Source organism: Pelodiscus sinensis, chromosome 28, assembly GCF_049634645.1.
Source record: "Pelodiscus sinensis isolate JC-2024 chromosome 28, ASM4963464v1, whole genome shotgun sequence".
In the NCBI taxonomy this organism is placed as follows: Eukaryota; Metazoa; Chordata; order Testudines; family Trionychidae; genus Pelodiscus; species Pelodiscus sinensis.
In genome coordinates, this window is record NC_134738.1 from 15,393,214 (window position 1) to 15,401,296 (window position 8,083).

Below are 8,083 nucleotides of genomic sequence, written 5' to 3' on the forward strand. Positions count from 1 at the left end.
CCAGTCAGAACTAGCTAACGCTCTTTGGGCCAGCGAGCTGAACCCGATTCCGAAGAGCAGAAGTGACGCTCTAGCGCAGTGCTTCTCCACCAGTGGGACGAGCACCCTGAGGGGCACTCGAGAGACGTCTGGGGGTATGTAAACACCGCTGAAATTGGGAGAAAACTGAATTTTTGTTTTAAGTTTTACAGCGTTTTATTGTTTGTACTTTTTACACCCAAAAAATTCATCACCCGCCTGGCTACAATGAAGTTGTTTAAATAAATGTGTTGCAATGGTAGAATAAAAAAGTGTGTGTCTGAAAACTGTAGGGATTGGGGGTACTTACCTTTTTTTTTTTTTTTTTTTTTTTTTTTAAAGGGTACTTTATAAAAAAAGGTCGAGAAACACTGCTCTAGCATACCAGGATATTGTCAATGGCCTCCAGGTCTGTGCTAATATATGGGGGGAGAGCCAGTTCCAAGGAGTGAATGGCTGCAGGAAATAATGGTACAACACTAATGAATGCTGCTTTCTTTAGCTCTGCTTAAACAATAGCGGATGCTACTAGTGCTTCTGAGAATTAATGTTACCCTAGCATTTGCCTGCCTGCTTCATGGCACAATGTTTCTTTATATGATGTGTGAGGAGTTTGCCAAGTAACTACAGTCGCTATCACAGTTACAGTTCGTTTACCTGGAGGAGCAGAGTGAGAAACACCTGTTGGTTCTGGGTATTCGTGTGCCTTTAATTTAGTGCACTAAAGTACCTTGGTGCTAGGAATGTAACTCCTTAGTGCACTTGCTATTGGGTTCTAGCTGTGTCTCTGTAATGTGTTTAAAATTTTCCCGGAAATTACTGCTTCAGGCTCATAGAAGGAGTCTAAGATTTAGCAGAAACTTTGTTTTTGAAGGGGAACATGAGTATCGGTATAAAAATCCCAGGAAGGAAAAGGCTCCTTGGCGAAAATGAAGTCAGACAAAAATTGCACCTGAAAAATACTCCATTTGCTGTAACGAAGTTAAGCTGACTGAACTGGAATCCCTAGAGCTTTTATGTTCTCCCTTTTGAAAGTTAGTGCTGTTTGCTCTTCTTCCGTCTTCTGCGATGTCATCTGTCCTCTTCGTGTTCTCAAAGATAACCACGGACGCTAACTTTTTGTTCCCTCTGACAAAAGGCTTTCAAAGCTCTCGTCCATAAGCTAATTCAACACTAAGGCTATGTCTACACTGGCGGCTTCTTGCGCCAGAAATATGCAAATGAGGCTGTGTGGAATATCACTGAGCCTCATTTGCATACCTAATGAGCTGCCATTTTTTTCAGAAGAGGCTCTTGCACCAGAAGGAGCGTCTACACTGCCCCTTCTTGCACAAGAAAAACCCTGTTGCGCCATGCCATTATTCCTGAAAATTATCGGTATTGCGGCAGTGCACAAGAGGGGCAGTGTAGACGCTACTTCTGGCGCAAGAGCCTCTTCTGAAAAAAAATGGCGGATCATTAAGTATGCAAATAAGGTTCGGCAATATTCCACGCTTAGCCTCATTTGCATATTTCTGGTGCAAGAAGCCGCCAGTGTAGACATAGCCTTATTGTACTAACCACTAAAAGAAATGAAGAGTTAAGGCAGAGCTCAAACCCCTTGTGACTAAGGATTTAAGAGGGCGGCATCATACTTTTCCTTAGGTCTGAGTTTTGTCTGTGCCTCTTGCACCATCCGACCTTGTTAAATTAACTGTGTTCCCTGAGCACCTGCCTTCTACGCTGCTGTACAACACTGTTTTGTTGGTACTGAACCCTTCCCCGTCCTGTGTGAACTGCCCCCGCCTACCTTCTTAAAAGCGCTATGCACCTACGGAAGTGTCCCCTAAAAATGACTTTCAAAATAAAAATCCCCACTGGACATAGGGGTACCTGCTTCATTGAGTGATGCATCTTAGACTAACCACGTGTGGATGTTTCAGAGGGGGAGCCACGTGAGTCTGTTTCAGCAAAAACGAGGCCTTGTGGCACCTTACAGACTAACATGTATTTGGGCATCTGGGTTCCAGCCCACGAAAGCTGATGACCAAATAAATGTTCGTCTCTAAGGTGTCTCAGGACTCCCCAACGTGTGGCATTGATTACTTAATCTGCACAGGTGTCCTATGTGAGGACAGTGAATATTAATTATTTAAGCTTGCGGAGAGAGATGAGCCACAATCTGAATCGATCCCAAAGAATCCAGAACTGGTCCCTTTGCTTGTGGTGGTCACTTGTTTTTTCAATTGGGGCAAACATATGAGTCTCCAAGTTTCTCAAGTGCAAACGCCCCGTGAAGAGAAGCCGGGCTTTCAAACATTCTGGCTTATGACTATCTAGGAAACAAAAGTGGCCATTCAGTCACTTTGTGCTAATGACCACTATGAAACGGCTTCTCAAAGTGATGACATCATACTGATGTCAACATGGAACAGGACACTAATCTTGTCATAAGAACATAAGAACGGCCGTACTGGGTCAGACCAAAGGTCCATCTAGCCCAGTAGCCTGTCTGCCGACAGTGGCCAGCACCAGGTGCCCCAGAGGGGGTGGACCGAAGACAATGATCAAGCGATTTGTCTCCTGCCATCCGTCTCCAGCCTCTGACAAACAGAGGCCAAGGACACCATTTTATCCCCTGGCTAATAGCCTTTTATGGACCTAACCTCCATGAAATTATCTAGTTTCTCTTTATACTCTATTATAGTCCTAGCCTTCACAGCCTCCTCTGGCAAGGAGTTCCACAGGTTGACTACACGCTGTGTGAAGAAGAACTTTCTTTTATTAGTTTTAAACCTGCTACCCATTAATTTCATTTGGTGTCCTCTAGTTCTTCTATTTAGGGAACTAATAAATAACTTTTCTTTATCCACCCTCTCCACACCACTCATGATTTTATAGACCTCTATCATATCCCCCCTCAGCCTCCTCTTTTCTAAACTGAAAAGTCCCAGTCGCTTTAACCTCTCCTCATATGGGACCTGTTCCAAACCCCTAATCATTTTAGTTGCCCTTTTCTGAACCCTTTCCAAGGCCAAAATATCTTTTTTGAGGTGAGGAGACCACATCTGTACACAGTATTCAAGATGTGGGCGTACCATAGTTTTATACAGGGGCAGTAAGATATTCTGTCAGTCAGGCACTGTCTATCCAAGAGCCTTGGAAAGTCTAGGGCTATGTCTTCACTAGAGGGAAAATCGACCCTGACGTGATCGATCTTCCAGAGTTCAATTTAGCGGGTCTAACAAAGACCCACTAAATTGAACTCAGAAGACACCCTCAGTGGCAGCTAGTGCTCCTGCGAGGAGTAAAGGAAGCTGATGTAAGTGTTTGCTGCTGTTGGCCTCCCACTGTGGGGACGGTGGGGAAACTTGAATTAAGGTACATTGGACTCCAGCTACATAATTAATGTAGCTGGAGTTGCGCATCTTAATTTCACCTTCCCCTTTAGTGTAGAGCTGGCCTATGTCTCCAGCGTCCCTGTGCTGCCAAACAGCTCACTCTATGAACCGTGCCTGAAAGAGATGTGATACAGAATGGCTAGCCATAGCTGGAGGGGAGAACACTTCTCTTTCTTCAGAATGATTTGAGCATGGAGATGTGGCACCCAGAACTGAACACACAACTCAAGTTCAGCCCTAATCAGTGCAGAGCAGAGTGGAAGAATGACTTCCTGGGCCTTGCTCACAACACTCCTGTTAACTACATCCCAGAATGGTTTGGGTTGGGTTTTTTTGCCAGTCTCACACTGCTGACTCATTATTTAGCTTGTGGTCCACTATGACCCCTGGATCTGTTTCTGCAGTGCTTCTTCCTACTGTCATTTCCCATTCTGGATGTGTGAAACTGATGGTTCCTTTCGAAGTGGAGCACTTTGCATTTGCCCCTATTGAACTTCATCCCATTTACCTATTTCACTTGGTGTGCAACTGAGTCACCACTGAACAGGGACCATTCAGCTTTAAGTGACGACTTCTGATCACCCGTCCCAAGGGATCATAGGCCAACCCTAGACTGACTACCTCAACAGCTAACAGGTACATAGCCATGCGTTAGAACCCGCAGTGCTCTATGGACTGGGTCAAAGGTTTTCACTACTGCTGCCACGGAGCAAGAATGACATCAGTGCATGCACTGAGAGAACAGTCCAAGAATGTGCATGGTATTTGGAAGCCAAAGGAAGTCAGGAGGAGATAGGGCTTAAAAAAAACCCTATAAAGCTGAACCTCCAACAAAACTGGGGGGGGGCATGTGGTCTGCAACTCTCTTGGGTGTGACTGTGGCTGAATAGAGACCAACTAGCCTTTCAGAAGATGCTGCCGCCGTCTCGCTAAGGATTCGTAGCCCCCTGCGTGTGACTTTTACAAATCCCGAGGGAGGGAAAGGAGTGTAGTAGTCACGCTGAAACGCAGGGAAGGGGCATTAAAATGCCCTGTTTAAAAAGAGGGCTGAAACGCCAGTTTATCCTTTCAGCAAGTGGAAAGGCATTCTTGGTAGATTACACCCTTAGCCAAACAGCAGCATGCCCTTCCCCGTCAGACAGCTGGCAGCTTTCATTTGTTGTAGTGGATGATGGACAGCTGGGAGCTGCGATGCAGATTAAGGGGGCACACCCTTCTGTTTTCTCCCCTGTAGAAAATCCCAATCGCTGTAATGACATTCTGACTTCCTAAATCTCTGCTGCAGCCTCTAGCCTCCATCAGCAAAGTGGGGTCAGCACTTGGATGTGAGACAAAGGAATACACAAACGTGGCAACGGTGGGACAGAAGAGGGTGGGGTTTGGTACTGAATTAGAGGCCCACAGAAAAAGGGGTGCTGTGCTATTGGAAGGGTAGCTGTCTCTCTTTCAGACAGCATGTAAAACGGTGATCCTGCTGTAGCATTTTGAGAACATATTAACCCCAGGGTCCTAGCTCTACTCTAGTAATTACATTTTCCTTTCTTAAATTCCTTGCCAATTCCACAGGACTGTGTTCTTCACTTCTAGCCTCAAGCAATGCAAGTGCACTGTGGTGTGTTGCACCACCAAGGTGAGATATGTGAGCTCTGTGCATGTGTTGGTAAGATGCTTCATGAGCCTTCTAAATGAAAGACAATATGGAAATATACAGGCGTTATTGTACGGAATTCAAATACTGAAATACTCTAGAGTACTGCTATTACACCGGAGCCCCTGAGGCCAGAATGGGCTAATAATCTGCATGAATTTCTACATTGATGGTGCTTTTGTCACCCCTCAAACAACCTTGTCTCATAAAGAAGAAGCACAAGAAAACAAACCACTTCCATTCTCTCGACAAAAACACACCCTTCTAATTTACTTTTTAAAAAAGCACCATCTCTTTAGAAATGCGCGCAACCCTGTTCATGCTAAGGGGCTGGGTGTGCTAATAAGCCACAAGGCACACAAGAGACTTTGGCAAACAAATGTGAAAGATCCAGCATACGGCTCCAATGGGAGAGCACTCTCTGGAGTGCTCATTTGTTTTGGGAGCGGCAGCCTCCCGCGCAGGTCGTATGAACACAAAGCATCCACGCCATGGGCAAAGTGACTCGCTGAAACCCTGAAATGGAGATTTCCAATGATCTAAATTGCTTTGGCTTCAAAAGCTTGGGCTGGCCCCTGTTGAATTAATTCCTGCCACCTGCTGTACATACCCACTACAGCCGTGTGTAGGCGCACACCCCCAGACTGGGACTGGACGAGGTGTTACCATCTCCTGGCAAGGCTGAGTGGGAGAACCTTACACTGCACTATGCAGGACACTAACTAGCCCAAGCAAATTTAAAAAGCAGCATGCTATAAAGCCAGTCTGCCTACAGTATGTCTCAGGGAGTGCCTAAACCTGGCCCACTGATCTAGACTATATGGCGCATAAGGCAACATTCATGTATGGCCCTCTGTATAGCAGCTAATCTGCAACATAGCAGCTGGTAGGCAGTGAATGGCTTCTCTTTTCTCCTATTGTTATTGTGAGTGAATACAGAGAGGGGAGCCGGCGACAGAGGACCCAGCACCAAACCAGAAAGAGCACAGTGCTCCCCTGCATCCCCAGAGACTGATGGGATGAGAAATACAATCAGCTGAGCAAGCCAGCAGATTCAGCAGCTGGCGGTACCGTGATGCCGGAAGGATTAACTGTTCGGCTCAACTGCAACAGCCCAGAGCCACATTTGATAACAACTTGGCAGCCTCCAAGACAAAACTGTCGTTTTCCTTTGCATTGTGTCCCAACTGGGTTGATTAACCACGGCCATATGAGTCGTGACTGGAGTGTCTGATCTACCTGCTTACAGCCAGGCCATGCGAGAGTCGTGACTGGAGTGTATGATCTACCTGCTTACAGCCAGGCCATGCGAGAGTCGTGACTGGAGTGTATGATCTACCTGCTTACAGCCAGGCCACGTGCAAACCACCTTTTGTGTTCTCAGACTGGCCCGCTGACGGGGTACGCGTGGTGGAAGACAGACAAATTACACTTCGTGCAGAAAGAAACCACAATGTTTGAATGTTATGTCTCAGCTTAGAATTTCCATGTAGTAAAAGTGTGTTTTGTTCCTATGTACTAGCCATAGAAGTTCAACCATGAGCATTTCTATCTTACAAAGTATTTTCACCCTAGGGCAGCTTCACTGTATGTGAAAATGAAAATGAACAAGGTCTCCCACCCCAAACCCAACAACATCTGTTTTCCTCCAAAACTGAGTTTAAACAATAGAATTGCTGAGATATAAGTTTCATGCCAGCTGATGTAAAACAGATCAGCTTGGAAATACATAACGACAGGTTTATAATGTTTTTCCATACACACACCAGAAAGTCTGCAATGTGTGTTTTCCACCAGTCTGAGAGGGGGGCAAGCCAAGGGTTGGAGAAGTAGTTATGAGCTGTCCTTTATATTTTATCTTGTATTTTTAATGTAGGGGATGGGTGCACAAAGTATAAACACAGCATTTAAAAGGTGTATAAATATGAATACATGAAATCCCTGTTTTATCTAAGTCAAGGCATTCCTAGCGTGTACGATACACCCTGATACCAGGTGTATTAATGTTCACTGTGCTGTGTGTGCTCACTCGTGTGTGCACACACGTCCACAGGCACGCGCACCCTTGTGTCTCTGCCGGGTGTGTTTAAGCAAGAGTGACACTTACGTGACAGCCGGGCGCATCCCTCGTCTGGCGCGTCCCACGGACCTGTCTCCACCAGCGCTGGGAACAGCCCCTGTGCGCCCCTCTGCACCCGCCTCTTCTCCGGACCCCGCTCCTCCTGAGCCCCCCTCTGCACCCGCCTCTTCTCCGGACCCCGGTCCTCCTGCGCCCCCCCCTGCACCCGCCTCTTCTCCGGACCCCGCTCCTCCTGCGCCCCCCCCTGCACCCGCCTCTTCTCCGGACCCCGCTCCTCCTGCGCCCCCCCCTGCACCCGCCTCTTCTCCGGACCCCGCTCCTCCTGCGCCCCCCCCTGCACCCGCCTCTTCTCCGGACCCCGCTCCTCCTGCGCCCCCCCCTGCACCCGCCTCTTCTCCGGACCCCGCTCCTCCTGCGCCCCCTCTGCACCCGCCTCTTCTCCGGACCCCGCTTCTCCTGCGCCCCCCTCTGCACCCGCCTCTTCTCCGGATCCCGCTCCTCCTGCGCCCCCCCTACACCCGCCTCTTCTCCGGACCCCGCTCCTCCTGCGCCCCCCCCTGCACCCGCCTCTTCTCCGGACCCCGCTCCTCCTGCGCCCCCCTCTGCACCCGCCTCTTCTCCGGACCCCGCTCCCCCTGTGCCCCCCTCTGCACCCGCCTCTTCTCCGGACCCCGATCCCCCTGCGCCCCCCCTCTGCACCCGCCTCTTCTCCGGACCCCGCTCATCCTGCGCCCCCCTCTGCACCCGCCTCTTCTCCGGACCCCGCTCCTCCTGCGCCCCCCTCTGCACCCGCCTCTTCTCCAGACTCCGCTCCCCCTGCGCCCCCCCCTGCACCCGCCTCTTCTCCAGACCCCGCTCCCCCTGCGCCCCCCTCTGCACCCGCCTCTTCTCCGGACCCCGCTCCCCCTGCGCCCCCCCCTGCACCCGCCTCTTCTCCGGACCCCGCTCCTCCTGCGC